Below are 23,134 nucleotides of genomic sequence, written 5' to 3' on the forward strand. Positions count from 1 at the left end.
AAACATAAAGACTGCTAAAAAGCGTCTATCAATGTATGAAAAAAATAAAAACAAGGTCAAATGTGGAACAGTTGGTGTGCACACAGGATAATTTATCGCAGATTACAGAGAAATCGCAGGGAAAAGAAACAGTTCCGTTGTGTCTATCTCCATGGAAGAATGTCCAGAAATTCTCCCAGAAATACCAAGTGACCATGGGACTTGTGTAAGTAAAGTCTAAGATCATTGTTATCAGTGTTGGGGTCATCTTTGAAAAGAAAGCTGGATTGAGTATTTATAAATCTGACAGACTAGATGTACTTCATACAAGAATTTCAGAGGAAGCAGCAATAGACATGTTGATTGCATCGCGGATTTTCCCTTTATTTTCCGACACATTCCCGAAAGGCATTTATCCAATCTGGATAAGGTAAAGGTTATAAATATTATCCAACAATTTAAGGAGAGATAAATTTGGAGAATGGTAAACTACAGACCAGATAACCTGTCATCCGCAGTCAGGTATCTCCTGGACTCGATTACAAAGAACATGCTACTAGATATTTAGAAGGTTAAAACATAACTGGGGAGTGTGAGAATGCACCGATGAATGGAAAACCAGCAGTGGCAAACATTTTTTTGGAATGGTTTGAAGATGATTCTTGTGGACATAGGCAATGAACAACAAATGGATAATGTATAGTTGGATATTCATGAGCTTTTTAAAAGAACTCACACACTGAGCTCATAAGAAAAGTTAAACTGAGAGGTATTAGGAAGAACATATGCAAATGGGAAAGAAAAATTAGGTTTACATTCATGTGAATGTAATTGGAAGATAGAGGATGTCGTGCATCAGTTGCATCGAGTGTTAATGAGACTAAACTTAGACTATTGTGTATCGCTCGGATTCCCAATCTAAGAAAGAATATACTGACTACAGAGGAACTTAAAAAAGCTATTCTCCACATTAACCCCTACGTTGGCAAGGTTGTCTGACGGGGTAACTCAGCCTGTAATCTCAAGTTTCGAAACATGAGAGGTGATCGTAGTGAATCTTAGAAACATCGAAAGGACTGAATAACAGAGGGACATGAGGAAGTACAAGTAGGTGAGATCTGGGGGAATCCCATGATATTCTACACGGACAAGTAGAACAGAATAATCAGCAAACAGTCAGTGTACATTAGAAACCAAAGGGGCAATCTGCGTGTCAAGCTGCAGAACAATGATGGATTGTAACAGGAGACCTTCACATCTATTTTACTTGGGAGAAGGAGGATGCAGGTACAGAATTCAAGAAGATGGACTGGACAACTCTTGAACAGATTGATGTAAAATACGAGTAGGGTTTGAGGCTTTGTTCTGTACAAATTTGGACCAATATCCATGTCTGAAAGAGTTGTATCACAGGCGGCTGTTGGGGTCAAGGGAGGAATGACACTGATTGAATATTTTAATTAGAATCTGATCATAGGGGAGGTGCCAGAGAACTGGAGGACTGCTAATACGATTCCACTTCACAGTAAGGGTGGGAGAGATAGACCAGGGAACTATAGACGAGTGAGTATTAGATCACTGTTAAGGAAACTACAGGATAAAATAGGGAAGGAGAAAATCGAACTCCAATCAGAGTCACAAGGTTTGATCAGAGATAATCATCGTGACTTTATCAGAAGGAAGTCGCATCTAATGGATTTGATTGAATTAGTTTGAGGAGGTCGATTGTTTAGTTTTGTAGGAAGGTCTCTGACAAATTTCCAGCCGGGATACTGAGAAATAATGTAAAATCTCACAATATGAAGGATACCTTGACAGGTTACAAGGAGAAATGTCTTAATGGCAGCAGGCAGAGGGTGGTGGGAGAAGGCTGTTTGTGTGACTGGAGACCAGTGTCCCCTGGTGTACCACAGGGATCAGTGCTGTGTCCCTTATTGTTTGTGTTATTCATAAAAAAAGATGTGAATGTGGAGGGGGCTAGGTGGAGAGTGGGGGAGGTGTGATAAGTAACTGTATGTTTGACATTAAGATTGACCGGATGGTTCGCAGTGAGGAGGAAGGCCTTAAGTTACAGGAAGATGCAGATGATTGGTCAGATGGGCAAATCAATGGCAGATGGTATGTAACCCTGATAAATATGAGCTGATGCACATTGGGAGAAGGAACCAGACAGGGGAGGACTCAATGAATGGCAGCACACTGGGAACTTCAGGGTGTGCTTCTCCACACATCCCTGAATTTGACTGGACAGGTTAATGGACTAGTTAAGAATTGGACCTTGGGTGTAGCATTTCCTAATCAGGAGTAGATTATAAGAGCAATACAGGGCTTTGGAGTACTGTATGTAGCTCTGGGAGCCACATTCCAGGAAAGATGTGATTGTACTGGAGAGGGTGCAGAGCTGATTCACCAGGATGTTCCCTGCGATGGAGCATATCAGCTATGGAGATAGGCTGGATAAGCTCGGGTTGTTTTCTTTGGAGCAGAGAAAGCTGAGGGGTCAGGGATTCAGAAGGATAAGATTATGAGGGACATGGACAGGGTGGAAAGACAGCAGCTGTTCCTTTTAGTCAGAGGGTCAAGAACAAATGAGCACACTTTTAAAGTGAAACGTTTGAGGTTCAGAGAGGATTTAAATATTTTTTTCACCTTGAGGATGTTGGGTTCTGGGATTACTTCCTGAAAAGGGGGATTATCACGGGTAACCTCACAATCATTAAAAAGTATTTGGACGAGCACATGGAAGTGTCATAACATTCCAGGCTATGGGCCTGGTGTAGGAAAGTGGGACTAATATAGATTGTGCTGTATTTCTGTTGGCACAGAGTCTATGCTCCTGTGAGTGTATGGTGTGGAAGGTCAATTATTGAGCAGTCTAAGGCAGGAATTGATGGCTTTCTGAAGAGTATATTCACAAGGGTTAAAAGAGTGAACTGTAATAGCTGGTTAAATTATGTCAATGTGAGAAATATGAGAAAACAAGTACAGTTTCCTTACAGTTTGAAACCAGAGAATAGAGAATGGGAAACAGGGAAATGGCAGAACTATGAAGCCACTACTTCAGTTCTGTCTTCACAGAACTTTCAAACAATACAAGGAAAACCGAGTCTGGTGGAGGAAAATGATAGAGTACATTGAACATAGAACATAGTAAGTAAATGGTTTAGGAGAAATTATTGTGGCTGAAAGTAATGGTCATAGGCAACACTGACGTAGATTTATGAAATGGGAATTATGTTTGAGAAACAGAATGGGAGACAAATGAAAGAGAAACAATGGATGTAAAACATGTGGATTTTTAGAAAGATTTTGGTAAAGCTCCAAGCCCAATTTGCAAAATCAAATCTGAGTGGATTGGGGTCTAATATATTGCTATGTTTCTAGAATGGGACAGCTGGCAGGAAACGGTGAGTAGAAATAAACAGACTCGTCAAGCAACAGCCTGACATTGTCTGTAAGGTATGATTCTGTGAGTATGACTACATCGCAGACACCCCATTACCTACCCCGAATATCTCCTGTCTTATCAGCAGGACGGACACAGCAGAAGTGGCGGCACAGTGGGATACAGTTTGAAGGGAATTGCTCTTGGAGTCCTCAACAGTGACTCCGTATCCCATGAAGTCTCATGGCATTACTTTGCACATGGGAAAGGAAACCTCCTGCTGATTACCATGTACCAGCCTCTCTGAACTGATGAATCAGTACTCCTCCATGCTGACGAACACTTGGAGGAAGCACTGAGGGTAGCACGGACGCAAGATCTACTCTGGGTGGGGGATTTCAATGTTCACCAACAAGAGTATCTCAGCGACAGCATTACAGAGAGCTGGCCAGGCCCCAAAGGATAGAACTGCTCGACTGGTTCTGCAGCAGGTGGGGAAAGAACCAACATGAGGAAAATACAAACTTGAACACAGCCTTACTAATCTGCCAATTACAGAAGTATCTGTCCATGATATTATCGGTAAGAGAGACCACCACATAGTCATTGTGGAGACAAAATCACACCTTCACATTGAGAATAACCTCCACCATTTTGGGTGGTACTATCACGTTGCTAAACAGCGCAGACTTCGAACAGATCTAGCAGCTCAAATCTGGATGTCCATAAGGTGTTGTGGGTCATCAATAGCAGCCAAGTTGTACTCCTGCATAACCTCATGGCCTCCCGCATATCCCCCTCACAATTGCCATCAATCTAGAGAATCAACATTGGTTCAGTGGAGTGTGCAGGATGGCAGGAGCTGCACCAGGCATACCTGATAATGGGGTGTCAGCCTGGTGAAGCCACCAATCAGGACTACTTATGCGCCAAACAGCATAAGCAGTAAGTAATAGACACAGCTAAGTGATCCCACAAGCAAAGGAACAGATCTAAGCTCTGCAGTTGTTCCACATCTAGCCGAGAAACGCTGGGGACAATGAAACAATTCACTGGAGGAAGAGATTCCACAAATAACCCCTTCCTCCATGATGGAAGAGCCCAGCACTTCAGTGTATAAGATAAGGCTGATGCATTCGCAACAATCTTCAGTCAGAAATGCGGAGTGGATGATCCATCTCAGCCCCCTCCAGTGGTCCTCAGCAATTCAGTTACCAGTCAACAACCAATTTGATTCAGTCCACGCGATATCCAGAATCGATTGCAGATACTGGATACTCTCCAAAGAGTCCATACTCTGACAACATTCTGGCAATAGTACTGACAACTTGTGCTCCATAACTTGCCACTCCCCTAGCCAAACTATTTCAATACAGTTACAACAATGGCTTTTCCTGATTACGTGGAAAATTACCCCAAGTAATCATTGTTCCTGTATGTAAAACGCAGAACAAATCCAATCCGGGGCAATTGCCATCCCATCAGTCTCCTCGCGATCATCAGTAAAGTGGTGGAAGGTCTCAGTGTTTTTAAGTAGCACTTGCTCAGTAATGCCCTGGTCAATGACGCCCAGTTTGGGCTCCACCAGGGCCACTCAGCTCCTGACCTCATTACCGTGATTCAAACATGGACAAAAGAGCTGAATTCCAGAGGTGGGGTGAGTGCGAGAGCCCTTTAAATCAAGGCTGCAGTCGACTATGTGTGGTATCAAGGGGCCTTAGCAACACAGGAATCAATGGGCATCGGGGCAAACTCCCCGCTGGTTAGAATCATACCTGACACGTAGGAAGGTGGTCATGGTTGATAAAGGTCAGTCAAGTCAGCTCCAAGTCTGTAGGAGTCCCTCGGGCAGTGACCGAAAACTTCTTCAGGGCTACTTCATCAATGACCTTCCCTCCATTTTAAGGTCAGCAGTGGGGATGTTCGCCAATGATTGTACAATGTTCTGCAACATTTGTGGCTCCTCAGATACTGAAGCAGTCCATGTTCAAATGAGACAAGATCTTGACAGTATCCAGTCTGGCAAGTGGCAAGTAATATTCAGGCCACACGAATGCCAGGCCATGACCATCACCAGTAAAGTACAATCTAACCTGCCACTTGGCATTCAATGGTGTTACTATCACTGAATCCCCCAGTGTCAAATTCCTGGTGGGTAATCATTTCTCAGAAACTCACTGGTCTCGCCACATGAACACAGTAACAATAAGAGCAGGTCCGAAGCTAGGAATACTGCGGCGAGTAACTCACATCCTGACTTCCAAAAGTCTGTCCATCATCTACAATGCATAAGTCAGAAGTGTGATGGAAGACTCCCAATTTGTCTTGATGAGTGCAGCCCCAATAACACTTAAGAAGCTTTATACCATCCAGGACAAAGCAGCCAGTTTGACTGTCCCTTCATCCACAATGCTCCACCATCAACGCTCAGCAGCAGCAGCAGTGTTTTACTATCTACATGCTGCAATAAAATGATCCACCAAAGATCCTTAGAGACCATCTTCACAACTCCCATATCTATCTAGAAGGACAAGGGCTACAGATGTATGGGAATACCATCATCTTCAGGTTCCCTCCAAGCCAGTCACCATCCTGACTTGGAATTTTATCACCGCTCCTTCACAGTCACTGGGTCAGAATCCTGGGATTCCCTCCCTAATGGCATTTGAGGTCAACCAAGCAGGTGGACTGCAGCGTTCAACAAGGCAGCTCACCACCACCTTCTCGAGGGCAACTAGGGACGGGCAATAAATGCTGGCCCAGCCAGTGACTCCGAGATTCACGAAATAAATTAATAGAAATTAACAGAGGACGGTTGTTGAGATGTCGCAGGGATCGGTGCTTGGGGCCCAGCTGTTCACAATGCCCTTTAAACATTTGGTTACTGGAATCAGATACAATATATGCCAGCCTGCTGACAGCACTAACGGATGTGGGATTGTGAATGGGTGAGGAGGTTATAAAAAAGCACCGAGAAGACAAGTGGAGTGAATGGGTAAATACGTGACAGATGGAGAACAATGTGGATAGAGGAGACGGTGTGCTCTTTGGTGGAAACGATAAATTGGCAGCCTACCATTTGAAAGGGATTGGTTGAAACATGTTGATCTACAAAGGGACGTCTGCTCCTGTTTGTTGTTTCCTTCTGCATAAACCTCTGAGGCCCCTGCAGCGCAGTGAGTTCTGTAACCAGAAGTCAATACTGGGCATGGCATTGGCACGCTGCCCAGTGAACACGGACCCACCAAGTGGGGAGCTGCAACACTGAAAAGGATCTGCATCTCCTTGTACACCAGTTGCTGAAAGTAATATTGCAGAAACAGAAAGCAGTGAGGAAGATAAATGGTGTGTGGATCTTCATTTCAGGGGGATGTGAGTCCAGGAGAAAAGGTGTCTTACTGCAGCTGTACAGGGCCTTGGTGAGATATCATCTTGAACATTGTGCACTATTGTGGGGAGTTTTGGTCTCCTTACCTAATAAAGGACAAACCTGACATTGAGGGAGAGCAGTGAAGGATGACCAGACTGGTCTCTGGGATGACTGGCTTGTTATGGGAGCAGAGTATGGGAGACTGGGCAAGTATTCCATGGGGTTTAGGAAAATGAGTGGAGATCTCAGTGAGATATATAAAACTCTGACAGGGTGAGACAGATTGGAAGCAGGAATGATAATTCCCCTGCCTGGGACTTGTAAAACAAGGGGCCACAGTATTAGATACAGGCAGTCACTCTGCATTGAGATGATAATAAATGTCTGCTCTCAATGACTCGGGAACCTGGGGAATTCTCTCGCACCTGGAAACCGAGACACTGATTATAAATAAGGATTTCGAGACAGTAAAGGGATGGTGGGAGAGCAGGAGTACGGTGTGGAAATGAAGGGCCAACCATCATTATATTGAATTGGTTAGCAAACTCGATGGACCAAACGTACTACTGCACCGCCTATTTTATAGCTTCCCAAGGTTACTCACATTAACGGATATGTATATCATGTGGGGTAAGTGCATTGAGGAGAGTTTTTCCATGAACTAGAATGGGGAGGCTCAATGTGTTTTCCATTCCCAATGTTTCTGTGAAGTCTGTGGGAAAGGTCTGTAAATGCTGTCACAAGCTCTCAGATGTTAGGAAGGAGGTTTCTGCAGGGTCGACAGGACTGTGTTCCCATTCCCTTTTCCGACATTGATGCTGAGGCTGGGTTTTCTGTCCGGTTTCATCCTTTCAGACCTCGGAGTAGTTTGCTTCGAACAGATCTGTTGGTCAAGTCTGGTAGCTTTAATGAGTTAGCATCCGGTAAAGTTCACGTGATTCTGACCCTGACATCTTCACCCACACTCGTCACTGAGCCATAGATGGTGTTGATGCCAATGACAGACTGAGGTGTTACCCTGGCAAAAAGTTACAGGTTGTGTTTGAATGCAGATCTGCTTCTCCTGCTTCTGTGATCTACAGCACTACGTGAATACACAGTTTCGAGGTGCAATATCTGCAATGCAATTTTACTGTCTGTTCCCCAATTCTCACTAAGACCCATTCACCCATCAGCCCTGCACTCAGTGACCGAACCTGGTTTCTGATGTGGAAATACTTCCATTTTCAAACTCTTATGCTGCTGAGGGTCTCTCTCCCCGGGTCTTGCTTACAATCTGACACATTCCGCAAAAGCATTTAACTGATCTTAATTCAAATATTTAATTCACCTAAATATTTTTCATTGAGAAATACCATCTTCTGTGTTTAAAGTGAATGTGTTTCCCCTGTTTCTTTACCTGACCATGATTAAGAGCTCTGTAGTGTCAGTGATGCCAGCCTTATGTAGTTTCAGAGCCAATGAATTCTCTGGATTCCCAATCATCTTCACCACATTGTATATTTTCTCTTTTGGTTTGATGCCTTATCATTCATGGCTGCCTTGTTCTCCCTTGAGTATGTTTCAAGTTCTTTGGGTTGCATTTCTGGTATTATCTTCCGAATTTATCCCCAGAACCTCCTCCCATTGCTGCTCCATGGTCTTTCCTGCTCAGTTCCCCTTCCAATTTACTCTGGACAGCTTCGCCCGGATGTCTTGGTAGTTACATTGCTCAATTATAACCACATTACATCTTGAAAGAGCATTAGATATAAACCGAAAGGAGGAGTTTTGGGAGACGGGACACGAAGAATAATTGGTGGATTTCTTAACTAGATACAAAGGGAGAACGAGAGAGAGGATAGAGATCTGGAGATCTGGAAAATGAGAAAGCTACATTATCGAAAGAAGTAGATGAACATCCCCCAATGTTTTGGCAATGCCTGTGTGCTGTGGTCCTTGGGACAGTGCATGTACAACAGAGTAATATGTTCAAATGCTGAGTCTGATGCCAGAATATTTATCTCCAATAATATGACTGACACTAGCTTTGGGAAGAACCCACCAGGCCAACATATTGAAGTCCCGGTAGAAAGGGGATTAACTGAAATAAGTTGGGACACCAGAATCAAGAATTTGGAGCACACATCCTGGTAAGAATGAGAGATTAGAGTTTGGAATCCCAGAAAAGGAGGGTTCGTTGAGAGGATCAAATCATGTTTTAATGTTTTACCAATTTTATACATCATATGCATCATTTTTCGTTAACTGTGTCTCTGTTGTTTCTTTACAATGTGTTGTGCACATATGAAAAATGTGACTTATCTGCACACACACATTGATTAAACAGTGTATATAAAATCATTTTTCCACCATTGAAACTGTCCTGTTGTTGTGTTACGAGGATAGATTAGATTAGATTAGATTAGATTACTTAGTGTGGAAACAGGCCCTTCGGCCCAACAAGTCCACACCGCCCCGCCTCAGGCAACTGACTGTGTGGAGTTTGCACGTTCTCCCCGAATCTGCGTGGGTTTCCTCCGGGTGTTCCGGTTTCCTCCCACAGTCCAAAGATGTGCAGGTCAGGTGAATTGACCATCCTAAATTGCCCGTAGTGTAGGTAAGGGGTAGATGTTAGGGGTATGGGTGGGTTGCGCTTTGTCCGCGATGTGTGGACTTGTTGGGCCGAAGGGCCTGTTTCCACACTAAGTAATCTAATCTAATCTAATCTATCCTCGTAACACAATAACAGGACAGTTTCAATGGTGGAAAAATGATTTTATATACACTGTTTAATCAATGTGTGTGTGCAGATAAGTCGCATTTTTCATATGTGCACAACACATTGTAAATAAACAACAGAACACCAACTAGCCACCAAAAGACATGATCCACTATCACTATGTTCCATACATACAGACAAAGAAGGGCACCACTTTGACTGGGAAAAAGCAAACACACATACTAAGACACGCAAGGACCTTCTTAGAGGAATCGTATTATAACCAGAAGTCCATCAATAAACGCATCAATTTAGATCCTGTCTACATTCTCTTTTTAAAAATAACCGGAAATGACATCACCCACTTTAAGAAAACAAGACCTGTAAATAGAGAGGCGGGACATACCACCAGAGCTTCAGCGGAGACTCTCACTGATGATGTCACCTAGTCATGGTGACGAAACTTCTGAAAACAGACCTTCAAACTCAGCGAGCTAACTTGCACAGATATAAATTGTTATTTGTTGTTTATTAGTGGAATTTAGGAGTTCTCTGTCGCTCACGTTTTGACAGATTATGATGTGAGGTGAGCTTTTCTAGGTGTGTGATTTTAATTAACAGAGGGGTTCGACATTGATGTCATAACAGTTTGGGGCCTTGCCGTGTGGCACTTGGACCGATCTGAACAGATTTGAGATACAACAGGTCGCAGCAAATTCCAACTCATTGCAATTAGTGACTTTGATCTTCAAATAAAACCAGTGGGAAAATTCGTTTAATTTTGTTACTTGTGGTTGGTTAAATGAAAAGTGAGGGAAATGGCTGTTCACATTACTAAAGAGGTTCCCAAATTTTCCAAGGAAGTTTAGAAAGACAGAAGAAGGAGGACATTTGTTAGAATTAGCAAATAGGTTGGAATTGGGTTCAACCAGGGAGAAAAGGGAAGCTGAAATTGTAATGGAGTTGGTCAAGCATTTTGATGTATCAGAGAAACAGGCAACTGCAGTAGAGTTATAAAAACTTAAATTGCAAATGTGCCAACTGGAGTTAGAAGATAAATAAAGGGATGGAAACAGAGAGAGACGAAAGAGAAAGAGAGGAAAAAGAAAGAGAGAGCGGATTTGAAATTCAGAAGTTGGGAATTAGACAAGAAATTTAAATTAACAGGATGGAGATGAAGGGAGAACGTAGGGATGTATACAACTAGGTTAGTAACTTGCCATATTTCGTTGAGAAAATTGTCAAACCCTTTTTCATTTCATTTGAAAAAATGGCTAGGCAGATGACGTGTCCAGTGAACTTGTGGGTAATGCTAGGTCAGACTAAGCTGGTGGGCCCAGCTGGTGAGGTATGTGCAGCGCTGTCAGATGAGGGATCAAGAGATTATCAAGATGTTAAATTGGTTATTTTGATTGGTTATGAATTGGTACTAGAAGCATATAGACAGAAGTTCAGAAAAATAGAGACGGAACCAGGTCAGACTTATATTGAGTTTGAAAGAATTAACCACAGTCATTTTGACAGGTGGGTGCTGGCCTTAAAAATGGATAAGACCTGTGAGGCTTGAAGGGAGATTAATCTGCAGGAGAAGTTAAAAGACTCACTTCCAGAGATAGTAAGAATTCATGTGACTGAATAGGAAGTTCAAGAAGTGAGAAGCACGGCAGAAATGACAGGTAAATATGCATTGTGGAATGTGATAAAATTTAGCTTCTGGCAGGAATTTCATCCTGTGAGGAATAGAAATTGGGAGAAGGGACAATCACACATTACAAAGCGAACAGTAGCTCACAATATTTTACCACAGGGGAAGAAAGAAGCCCAAGGGGGTTGAAAGGTGGTGAAAGGCCTCAGGTGTTCTCACTATAAGGCACTGGAACACATAAAATGACAGTGTTGGTGGTTTAAGAAGGGCACAGGGAAAAAGTTGTTTTCACTGCAGTAAGCTGGGACACACCGTGCTGGGCGTTAAAGGAAGACACTTTGGGGAAAGATGCGGTCGAAGAGGCTAAGCCCAGTGGCATTAGTGAAACTGGTAAAGGAGACCCCAAGTGGAGCCGAGGAGCTGCAGGAAATTGCACAGCCGAGGCAAGGGCTGGGTATGGAGGCAGTGCCTGATCTCTCAAAAGAATTCACCTCTGTAGATAAAGTTTACTCAGAAAGATCAGGAGGAGAAGGACAAGAAGTTATAATTTTGTGAGATACGGGATCTGCTCAGTCTGTAATAGTTGAGAAGTGAGGCGCTGGAAAAGCACAAAAGATCAGGCAGCATCCAGACAGCAGGACAATCGAATATCAGGCAGAAACCCATCGTCAGGAACATGGTGGGGGGTGGGGGGGGACGCAAAGGGGACTGAAAGATAAATACGAGGGTAGTAGCTGAGCTGGTGGAAGGGTCATTGGGAAGGCAATAAGATGATGTAGGTGGGAGTGATATGTCGGAGGGTAGGGTGAAGTCGATAGGTGGAAAGGAAGATGTCTAGTTAGGGCAGTCCAAGAGGGCAGTGCTAGGTTGTGCGGTTGGATCTGGGAGAGGTTGGTGGAGGGGAGATTTGAAATTTGGTGAAGTCAACATTGATGCGGAACAGTTTGAGGGTTCCAGCTGTCCTACCACTGATAGGAGTCCTATCACCCTCCTCACCGACCTATCACCATCACACCCCACTTGCATCTACCTATCGCCTTCCAAGCTCCCTTCCACCCAGCTCCACCCCCACCCTCCCATTTATTTCTCAACCTCCTTCCCCCTCCCTTACCCCCCACTTTCCTGATGAAGGATTTATACCTGAAACGTCAACGCCCCTGCCCCTCGGATAATGCCGACGTGCTGTGCTTTTCCAGTCCCACACTTTTTAACTCTCATCTCCAGCATCTGCAGCCCTCACTTTCTCTCACCCTCTAATAGGAAGAGATGAAAGATTTTTTCACTCTTTCTGGCATGTTAATCAAGAGTGTGTTAATTTGTGGAATGGGGACAGAAATTAAGTATTCCCTTGTGTAACATCAGGATGGAATGCCAAATCAAGGTTGGGGAAGTAACAGTGACAGTGAGTAACACGGTGTCATTTCCAGGAATACAGTTTGTTCTTGGGAACGATTTAGCAGGAGGCGAGGTGGGAGAGGCACCCCTTGTGGTGGAGAAGCCAAAGGAAGACTAGGGAATTGGTGAGTTAAAAGAAAATTACCCAGGAATTTTTCCAGACTGTGTAGTAACAAGATCCCACTGTCATAAGTTACAGCAGGAAGGAAAAACGAACGAAAAAGACAAATGGTTTGATGCTCAGTGAACTGACCCCCTGTTTGATGCAACGGTGCAGGAAAAACCTGAACAGGCAGAGGACCAGGCAGGGGGGTTTAGTCCAGAAAGGTGAATGGACTTACAACAGATATATACTCACACATTCACACACACATACACATGCACACACACAGAAAAGGAATCAGAATATATGGTTGAACGTTATTAACTTAAAGATAGAATCATAAAATTAAAATGGAGACCCCGATAGGTTACTGCAGACGGGAAATGGGCCGAAGTGCACCAGATTGTGTTAGCAGTAACGTACAGTGTTACGGGTAGCTCATAAACTAACTGCAGACAGTCACTTAGGTGTACAGAAGACTCAGGCTAAGGTACAGAAGCGTTTCTAGTGGCCTGGAATGTACAAGGACACTGTTAATTTTTCTTGTACATGACATACATCCCAAATGGTAGGTAAGTAACAGGCAGTAATAAAACCAGAACCTTTCTTGCCAATTCCTGCATTCGAAGAACCTTGCACGTGGGTTATGATTAATTGTGTAGCTCCCCTTTCTAAAGTAAAAGTGGAAACCAATATTTGCTGACTATATTGGATGTGTCTACCAGATTTCCAGAGGCAATTCCATTATTGGAGTGTCAAGGCAAAAAGGGAAGTGGAGGAGTTGGTAGCTTTCTTGACTCGCTGTGGGCTGCCCAGAGAGATTCAGTCAGACCAAGGGTCTCATTTTATCGCTCAGCTGTTTAAGGAAGTCATGGATGGCTTAGGCAGACAGCACTTCAAATCAAGGGCATCCTATCCTGAATCCCAGGGAGCCTTGGAAAGTTAGCATCAGACGCTGAAGACTATGTTAACAGTGTACTGTCAGGGTTGGCCAAATGATTGTGATAAAGGTGTCCCATTAAATTGTTTGCCATTAGAGATGTCCCAAATAAATCTACTCACTTTACGTCTGTTGAGTTAATATTCGTACATGAAGTGAGAGGTCCTTTGAAATTAATTAAATATAAATTGACAGGACCGAAGTTGGAAATCTCACACCTGGATTCTGTGTGTGAGGTGAAGGAGAGAGTAGATGGAGTAGGTGAGTTTGCTAAATAGTATCTGAAGAGAACAGCATAGAGTGAAGCAGGTGGCAGATAAAAACTCAGAAACTTTGAAGATTTCCCGTGGGGATGACGTATCAGTATCGCCACCAGTGGTAGGAAATTCCTTCAAAGCCAGGTTTAGTGGCCCCATTCAATTTTTTTAAAATGTGGAGTCAGTTAAACAATCTAGTAAAGATACCAGAGATGACAAAAAAAAACTTTATCGAGTATTTCATATGGATGAATAATGCACCAGCCACATTTCAGACTCAGAAACAGAGTTGTGGCCATATGAACAAATTGTGCAGCTTATCTGTATGATGTAGTGATCTTTAGCAAGTGATTGAAAGCACACATGTTACAGTTGGCAGAACATGCTGAACGATTACAAGAAGAAAACTTGGTAATAAACTTAAAGAAAACAGAATTCGCGAAGGTAGAGGTGATGTTCTTGGGACATTACATTGGCCATGGAAGGTTGACCCCATGGAACACAAAGACCGAAGGGCTTTGAGTAATTTCCACAACCATCCTCGAAGAAAAAGGTGCTTCGATTTTTGGAACTGAGTGGATTCTATTGGAAGTTTGTTCCAAACTTCAGCAGCGTATGGGCACCACTGATGGATTTACTAAAGAAGAACACAGAATTGTGGTGGACAGAACAATGCCAGGGGGTATTTGAGAATTTTAAAGCAGGATTAATCAGCGTACGAGCTTTAGCTACACCAAATATTTTGAAACCCTTTGAAAATTGTGTTTGATGCTCGGGATATAGGGGTCAGAGATGTATTGATACAGAAAGAGGATGATGGAATTGAATGGCTAATTGGCTACTTGTGGAAAAAACTCAATATCCACCAGAAAAAAAATAAAAAATCTCCATTATTGAACAAGAATGATTAAGTTTCACACTGGCCTGACAATATGTTAATGTGTATATGACAAACAAATTGTCGGAGATGGTTGTGGACAATGACAAATCTCTCGCATTTTTTGGAATATTTAAAGACCAGAATATGAGACAATTTCATTGGAGTCTTACCTTACCGACTTTAAACTTACAAAATGTACATGCTGTGGCCCCTACAATGTGATAGCAGATGGGTTTTCGCGGATTTAAAGGAAAGCAGTGTAGATAAGATTTGACTTATTACAGTGTTGTATTGGTATGCAGAATTAATATGAATGATATAACTGAGATTAATACTTTTATATTTCATATAGTTCGGATTAAGAATTAGAGGAAAAGAAATGTAGCCATCTTTTCAGCCTGCTGGTTCATTTTATTTTCTGAAGCGGGAAGATGTTATGAAAACAAAAACATGTATGGGCACTTTAAGACAGATCGGGTTTTGTTGAATAGAAATTAAAGCCACAGATGCCAGCTAAAGGTCACACTGTTCCACATGTCACCATTAGCTGAGAAATGGATACCTGAGTGTTGGTTGCTGTTTTGACAGCCATTCAAATCCAACCAAAGAGTTTAAATAATGCTCAGGATACGAGAAACCAACAGAATTTGAATATTATTGTTTGGACACCTGGACAGCAATCAAATTATGAGAATTATTATATCATGGGGAGTATATAAACCCAGCATTTTGAAAATAGAGGGAGAGCCACTGCCATCCAACAGCAGAGTAACTGCTGTAGAGCAGGAGTGCTAACTGGCCATCTCAAACACTCTCTATCAAAGACACATGTTCATGTAAACCTACTTGCAATAAAAAAAATGACGAAGGGAGATCAGCAGCTGAAAGAGTGAACACAGCGGGGAAGATAGAGACTGTGTGGTCTTGAGATTTTAATGTTTCGTATGTGGGTTGTTGGAACAGCATATTTTTACAGAGTTGGAGTCAGATAGTAAGTGGCTAAGAAAAGAGGGGCTTGTATTTGTGAATAGTTGTTGTTTAGAGTTCACTATTAAAGTTAAGAAACTAACTTGATAATTTTTGTTTAAATAGTGGAATGTAGGAGATCTGTGTCACTCTTATTTTAACAGATTACAAGGTGAGGCAAGCTTTTCTGGGTGTTTGGGTTTAATTAACAGAGGGGTTCGAGTCCACCTTGAAAATGTCCATCCACGCTAAACCCATTTCCCTGCAGTTGGCCCATATGCTTCCAGTCCTTTCCTATCCACATATTTATCTAAATGTTTTTGAAATGTTGTTAATGTACCCCCCTCAACCATATCTGCTGGCAACTCATCCACGTACCAGCCCTCTGTATAAACAAGTGGCCCCTCAGGTTCCCTTTTATTCCTTCCCCTTTAACCTTAAACTGATCCCCGCTAATCCTCGATTCGTTACACCTTGGAAAAAGACTGAGAGCTTAACCTATCCATACCCCTTGTGATTTTATACAGCTCTATAAGGACTCCCTCAGTCTCTTACACGCTAAAGAAAAGGTCCTAGCTTGTCCAACCACTCCCTATAACTCAGACCATTGGGTCCTGGCAACGTCTTTGTAAATTTCTTCTGCACTCTTTCTAATTTAATAACATCCTCCCCATGACAAGGTGACAAAACTGAAGACAATACTCCAAGTGTGGCCTTACCAAAGTCCTGTGTAACTGTAACATAAGGTCCCAACTTCTATCCTCAATATCCTGCCTGATGAAGGCCAATATGCCAAAAGCCTTCTTCACTTCCCTGTCTACCTGTGACTCCACTCTCAGAGAACAGTGCACCTGAACACCAAGGTCCCTCTGCCCACTGCACCCCTTAAGACCCTCCCATTCACCACAAAACTCCTACCTTGATCGGAGTTTCCAAAATGCAAGACCTCACGCTTCTATATTAAATTCCATTTGCCATTTCTCGGCCCATTTTCCACCTGATTAATGTCCTGCTGCAATTTTTGATAAACATCCTCACTGATCATGCTCCCACTTATTTTAGTGTCATCTGCAAACTTACTAATCATACCTTCTACATTCTCAACCAAATCATAGATAACAAACAGCAATGGACCAAGCCTCCGGTCTGACAAACATCTTTCCACTAAACCCTCTGCTTCCTACCATCAAGCCAACTGTGTATCCAATTGCCCAGTTCCCCCGCATTCTACGAGATGTAACCTTCCTGAGCAGCCTGCCATTTGGAAACTTATCAAAGGCCTTACTGAAATCCATAGAGACTACATCTATCACTCTGCCCTCATCAAACGTCCTGGTAACTTCATCAAAGGTCTCTAAGAAATTTGGGAGGCATGATCTCCCACTCACAAGTCTATGCTGACTGCTCCGAATCAAACCCTGTGTAAGTAATGGGTGCAGTCAATGGTATGCTGTCCTTCATTGTAAGATGATTCGAGTACATGAGTAAAGCCATCTTCCGGCTGTTGTAGAGCCTTGCTGAGAGATCATTTGGGGCACTCTCTACAAATTTGATCTCCTTTGTAATAAATGATTCCCTTACCACAGACACGGGTGATGGTAACATGGGGAAAGAGTGAAGAAGCTGAGTGTTTAATCTGTAGAGCTGTGAGAGATGAAGAAATGGTGATCCTGAAACACGAGGAGTGGCAGCGATCAGTTATTTCCAAAACAGACATTGATAGGGAGAGAAATTCCATACTTTACCCAGGATTGATTGGTTTGATTTATTGTCACGTGTACCTCAGTACAGGGAAACACTTTATTTATGAGCAGTGGAGGAAGATCATAGTAAGCATGGCCAGACAGATCATAGGGTGGAAATAGACTTGGACAGAGTAAGGATTACAGGTTACACTGCACAGGACATGCACTAGACAAGATCAACATGAACAAAATCACCATTATTTGAACTTAGAGAGTCCATTCATCAGTCTAACGTGACTTTCCTCATAGTTTATTTGCCTAAATTAACTCTCCCCACGTTATTGTGCAGTCAGCGTGTGAACCCTGTACTGAACATCAGGTTGCTCACAATCCCCAACAGCAGCCACAATACCTCCGTCTGAAACAGGTAGCCATTCCCATCAGCTTCCGCCCTGCATAGAGAACATCAGTCTGTCTTCGTGGAGATGGAAGATGCCTTCTTAAGACTTCACACAAGACATATGGCTTCCCTGCCCACCTCAAGAAAACCATGTTAAAGTCCCACATGTGTATCATAAACAACGGAGCCAAGAGAAACAATGTGGAACAGTCTGTTTGTGGGGCCTCTGCCCCACTTGTTCATCATGTTAGAGCATCAATTAGGAGACAGTGAGGACTGCCAATGCTGGAGATGAGAATAGACCATCAATTGCTGGAAAAGCACAGCAGGTCAGGCAGCATCCGAGGACCAGGAGAATCGACGTTTTGGGCATAAGACATTCATCAGGAATCACCAAAAAGTACCTCATTCTGCCCCCGTGTAAGTGTATTGAGGTGGGAATGGCCTCCTGCTGTTCCTGTGTAAGTGACTCAAGGGAGTGATTGGCTTCAACCTCGTCCGATTGGACAGGGCCAAGGGCCTGACTGATTAACCCTGGTTCCTGTTTGACAGCTCATTGTACTGACTCATGGAACATTGCTGCAGCTTTAAGAGGTTATTTTGTCCGGGTTTCTTTTATGAGAGAGATTGAACGATCGTTACCAAGCTTGCCAGTTAAGACCACTTGAGTAACAGCTAGGGCGGCCTTGTGTTTATTTTAATGCAGCCTGAATGGGTGTGGCCAGCTCTCACAGATTAGGATCTCTGTGTTTTGGTTTCTCAGTAACATCAGAAACTATTGGAGTCTCCACAGAGTTGGAAACTTCAGTGAAAGTCTTCTGGCTGCTACCCTCTCTGAAATTTCTCTTGATACTGTTTGTAATTCTTGGATTGAAGAAATATTTGTGACAATCTGTGTCTGAATATTTCTTTTTGCCAAGGACTGTGTTTATGGGATTTCCCTATATTGGAACAGTTCATCAGTAATAGTTCCTAGATCTATTATTCTGTTAAGCTGTCCAATAGAATTACGTTATTCTAAATTCCTCTTTCTTTGGTTTCATTTTCTCTTTCGTGTTTAAGTAGATGGTGATTTGCTTCACACCGAGTAGCTTGACCAGTCACATTGCATCTGGAACAGACACTTTACATTTCCTTTAAAATAAGAAAACATTAGAATCTAGGCTACCGCCTTCAAATATTTTCCAGGCGCTCTGGTGTGGCCCATCACACTAGACTCCTTCCCTTCCTGAGTAATAGGCTGGGGGCACTGAATGGGCTGTCCCTGTTCTTCTCCAATAGTGTCAATGGGCTGAATGACTTTCTCATATTCCTGTGAATCCAGCGTGAGGTACTGAATGAACCCTTGTTTTACTGTGGCAATGTGCAGTGTCAGGCAGTGCTGTTACACGAATGTTACTGATACTTTAACAGCACAAGCCTCAATGGAGTCTGGATCCTGCTAGTTACAGACAAAGACCAGTTCAGCAGCTGACGGGGGACAAAATGTTCTGAACATTGTTGAATCTTTAGCGACCATCCCCAATTCTGATCTAATGGTGGGGAAGGTGGGGGCGGGGAGACATTGATGAAGCAGCTGAAGATGTTTGTGAAGAGGAAGTTACCCTGAGGATCTCCCACAGAGGTGACCCAGGACTGAGATGGTGAACATCTTCCTTTGTGCCATGTTTGACCCCAAACACTGGAGAGGTTACTCTGATTCCCATTAAGTTCAGTTTTGTTAAGCTCCTTAATGTCAACAGAAGTCAACCACAGCCTTGACATCGTGGCCAGTCATTGTTACCTGAACCCTTGTATCAACCTCTTTTGTTCACATCCATAGGCCATGATATAGGAGCAGCAAGTGTTTTCTTCAAACAGGTGGCATTGAATGTCAGGATGTCTCTTCTCTAGCGTGTTCGGGGAGCTAGATGACTGAAAATAATTGAAGAGGAGGTGTATGGAAATTGACCTGTCAGAGAGTTGAGGGCTATGAAGAATTGGATATGAAAGAGGATTTGAGATGAAGAACAGATCAGTCATGATCATAACGAAGGGCAAGGCAGGTTTGGGGAGTGAACGACCTGCCCCTGTTTCTGATGTTCTCCCATTCTGTTATTGGAAAGTTAGTGGGTGTTACTTTCATGGATGTTCTGTTGTTGAATGTTGCAGACAGGGAGACCAGAGGATTTTGTGAGCAATCTCTGGGTGAGGTATGGGGCTGTATTCACATTGAATCTGGGTGTACAACATGACCAACAAATGAAGCACAAGTTGCAGAGAGGGGAAGCTCTGTGAAGAGAGATGAGGGGCCTCTTTCGTACCCAGCCTGGGTTTTCCAATTACATTTCCCAATTCACTTCAAACCGTGTGGGACAGTACTGAGGGGCTGAATGGTCTCCTGTGTTTCTGTGCAACAGGTTATAGGAGTAAGTAACCTCCAACTGCTCCTGTCTAGCAGGTTTGATGGGCTGAATGGAACACGGGAACATGGGACTGAGAAACAGGAGTGGGTCATTAGATACTTTGAGCCTTCTCCACCAGGCACTAAAATTATATACAGTTTGTGGTCTCAGCCCCACTTTCCTGTCTGTGTCCCATTGTGCACTTCTTTATCAGATATTTAACTAACGCAGCTTTCAATCAATGTGAACATAGAGACACGATAATCTTCCACTGAAGAGAATTCCGACTTGAAAGATCCATTCAGAATTATTCGTCATCCCTCTTATAGAATCAGAGAGTCTTGCAGAATGGAAACAGACCCATTAGTCCAATCTGTTCACTCCGATCAGATATCAAATCTGATTTAGTCCCATTTGCCAGCACTTGGCCAATATTCCTCCTGTGATTGTACCCGCCTTGACCACTTCCTCTGACTGCACTTTCTGTCCACACACCACTCTCTGTGTGAAATATTAACCTTCAGGTCCCTTCTAACTCATTCGCCCTCTCCCCTCCAACCTATGCTGTCTTGTTCTGGACTCCCCTATCCTTTGGAGCAGAACATGGCTGTTCAGAATATCCATGCCCCTGATGATTTTATAAACCTCTATAATGCTGCCTCTCAACCTCTGACACTCCAGGGGGAAACACCTCAACGTAATCAGCCTCTCCCTAAAGCTCAAGCCTCCAGTCCTGGAACATACGTGTAAGACATTTCGGCAGAAAACCGAGTTGTACACAGTATTCTTAAAGTGGTCTCACCAACATCCTGTACAGATGCACCATACCACCACAACTCCTATACTCAATGCTCTGACTGATTAAGGCAAATGTGTCAAATGTGTTCAGCACCACTCTGTCTACCTGCGACTCACTGCTACAGGTAATCATGTATGTTAACATCAGAAAGTTAACATGATGGGAGTGCCAGCAGATAGGAGGACCAGTGATACATTGATCATTATTGAGATTAGATTGTGTTGGAAACATGAGCTTAACATGTCAGGAAGGGAAATCAAATCAATGGGTTCAGGATGGTTAATATCCAGAATACCAGATACCCCGGAGTGAGTTACAATCTGGAATCTAATTGAGGGGTTCATGGTGCTTTATATACGAATAACAGATACCCCGGAGTGAGTTCCAGCCTAGCCTAGCATCTAATCGAGGGTTTCAGGGTGGTTTATATACAGAATAACAGATAGCCCAGAGTGAGTTACAGCCTGGAATCTAATTGAGGGGTTCAGGGTGGTTTATATAGAGAATAACAGATATCCCGGAGTGAGTTACAATCTGGAATCTAATTGCGGGGTTTATGGTGCTTTATATACGATTAACAGATACCCCGGAGTGAGTTACAGCCTAGCCTAGCATCTAATCGAGGGTTTCAGGGTGGTTTATATACAGATTAACAGATAGCCCAGAGTGAGTTACAGCCTGGGATCTAATTGAGGGGTTCAGGGTGATTTATTTACAGAATAACAGATAGTCTGGAGTGTGTTGCAGATTGGAAACTAATCGGGGGATTTATGATGGTTTATGTACAAAATAACAGATACCCTGGAGTTAGTTAACAGCCTGGAATCTAATCGAGGGGTCCAGGGAGTTTTAGATACAGAATAACAGATAGCCCGGAGGGAGTTACAGCCTGGAATCTAATCGAGGGATATGTTAACCTTTTTATGTGAAATAACTTGTAACTGGGAGTGAGTCACAAAGTGTACTATTGGCCAAGTGGTTTCAAATCTTGACTCACATAAACATAATACAGTCACAAACTACACAACTTTACTGACTCCCAACTTTCCTTGTTTGAGGACTATCCTCCTCTGTTTTCCCCTTTCACTGAAATTATTAATATACCTTTTATACTGCACTGCCATTCTGGTTAGAGTGCAACCTATCTCTCACATTTATGTTCAATCCTGTTGAAAGATACTTAAACCAACAGATGCACAAAGTTCCAGAAAGAGCTTTGTTCAATTGCAGGTGCATTATTTTCTTTTATTTGTAGACAACACACACTTTGAACCCACAGAAGGTCAGTGTGGGATTTGAGAAACCCTTCAATTTGGGATGAGACCTAACCAGGCAAAATTCTGATCCAACGCTGCAAATCTACAATTCAGTGGCTGAGCTCTATCAGGTTTTGCATATTATGTTTCTCTCATATATTAGGAGCTTGGAAAGTAAGGCAGACCTTACTGGAATGTCACATTGTCTCTCCGCATTCACTGTAAACAAGTTCTGGGATTTGCATTTTAAGCACCTTCAAAGAGCTGTCTCCATTTCCTATCTCTGCTAGCATCAATGAATGGAAATGGCTTTTGACACATTGCCCCCTCTCCTTTGCTGAAAGTATTCTTGACACAAATCAGTCAGGCAGACATTTTAGATTTGTCCACAGCCACCATTTTATATCAGCAAAACGATGACATTGAGTTTATAAATAAGGAAAAGCAAGAGAGACTGGCAACATCAATACAGTTTGAAAATATATAAAACATTGAACATGCACACAGAATCACAGACACACTGAATCACACACACAGGGATACAGATACCTTCCAGAAGCTGTCTCCATTTCCTATCTTGCAAGAGAATTCATGTTATGATGATGCATTCGTGCAGGACAGTAAACAGCTTTTGAGACTTTCCCCATTGTGACAGAAATTCAGCCCCAATCTGAAACTTGGAGATATGTAACAGGATAGAAATGAACCAGCAGCTTTCTGTGTTCCTGCTTCCAATGTAACATTTGACCATTTAGTTTATCTTGTCTTCGGTCTAACATCCAACAAGGATCACTACACAGATCCAATAACAGATCCCCAGGAGTGAGTTCCAGACTGGAATCTAAGAGAGGGGTTTAGGGTTTACATACAGCATAAGAGATACCCAGGAGTGAGTTACAGACTGGGATCTAATCGAGAGGTTTGAGGAGGTTTACATACAGAATAACAGATAACAAGTAGTGAGTCACAAAATCACGGAGTCATACAGT

Source organism: Chiloscyllium punctatum, chromosome 13, assembly GCF_047496795.1.
Source record: "Chiloscyllium punctatum isolate Juve2018m chromosome 13, sChiPun1.3, whole genome shotgun sequence".
NCBI lineage: Eukaryota > Metazoa > Chordata > Chondrichthyes > Orectolobiformes > Hemiscylliidae > Chiloscyllium > Chiloscyllium punctatum.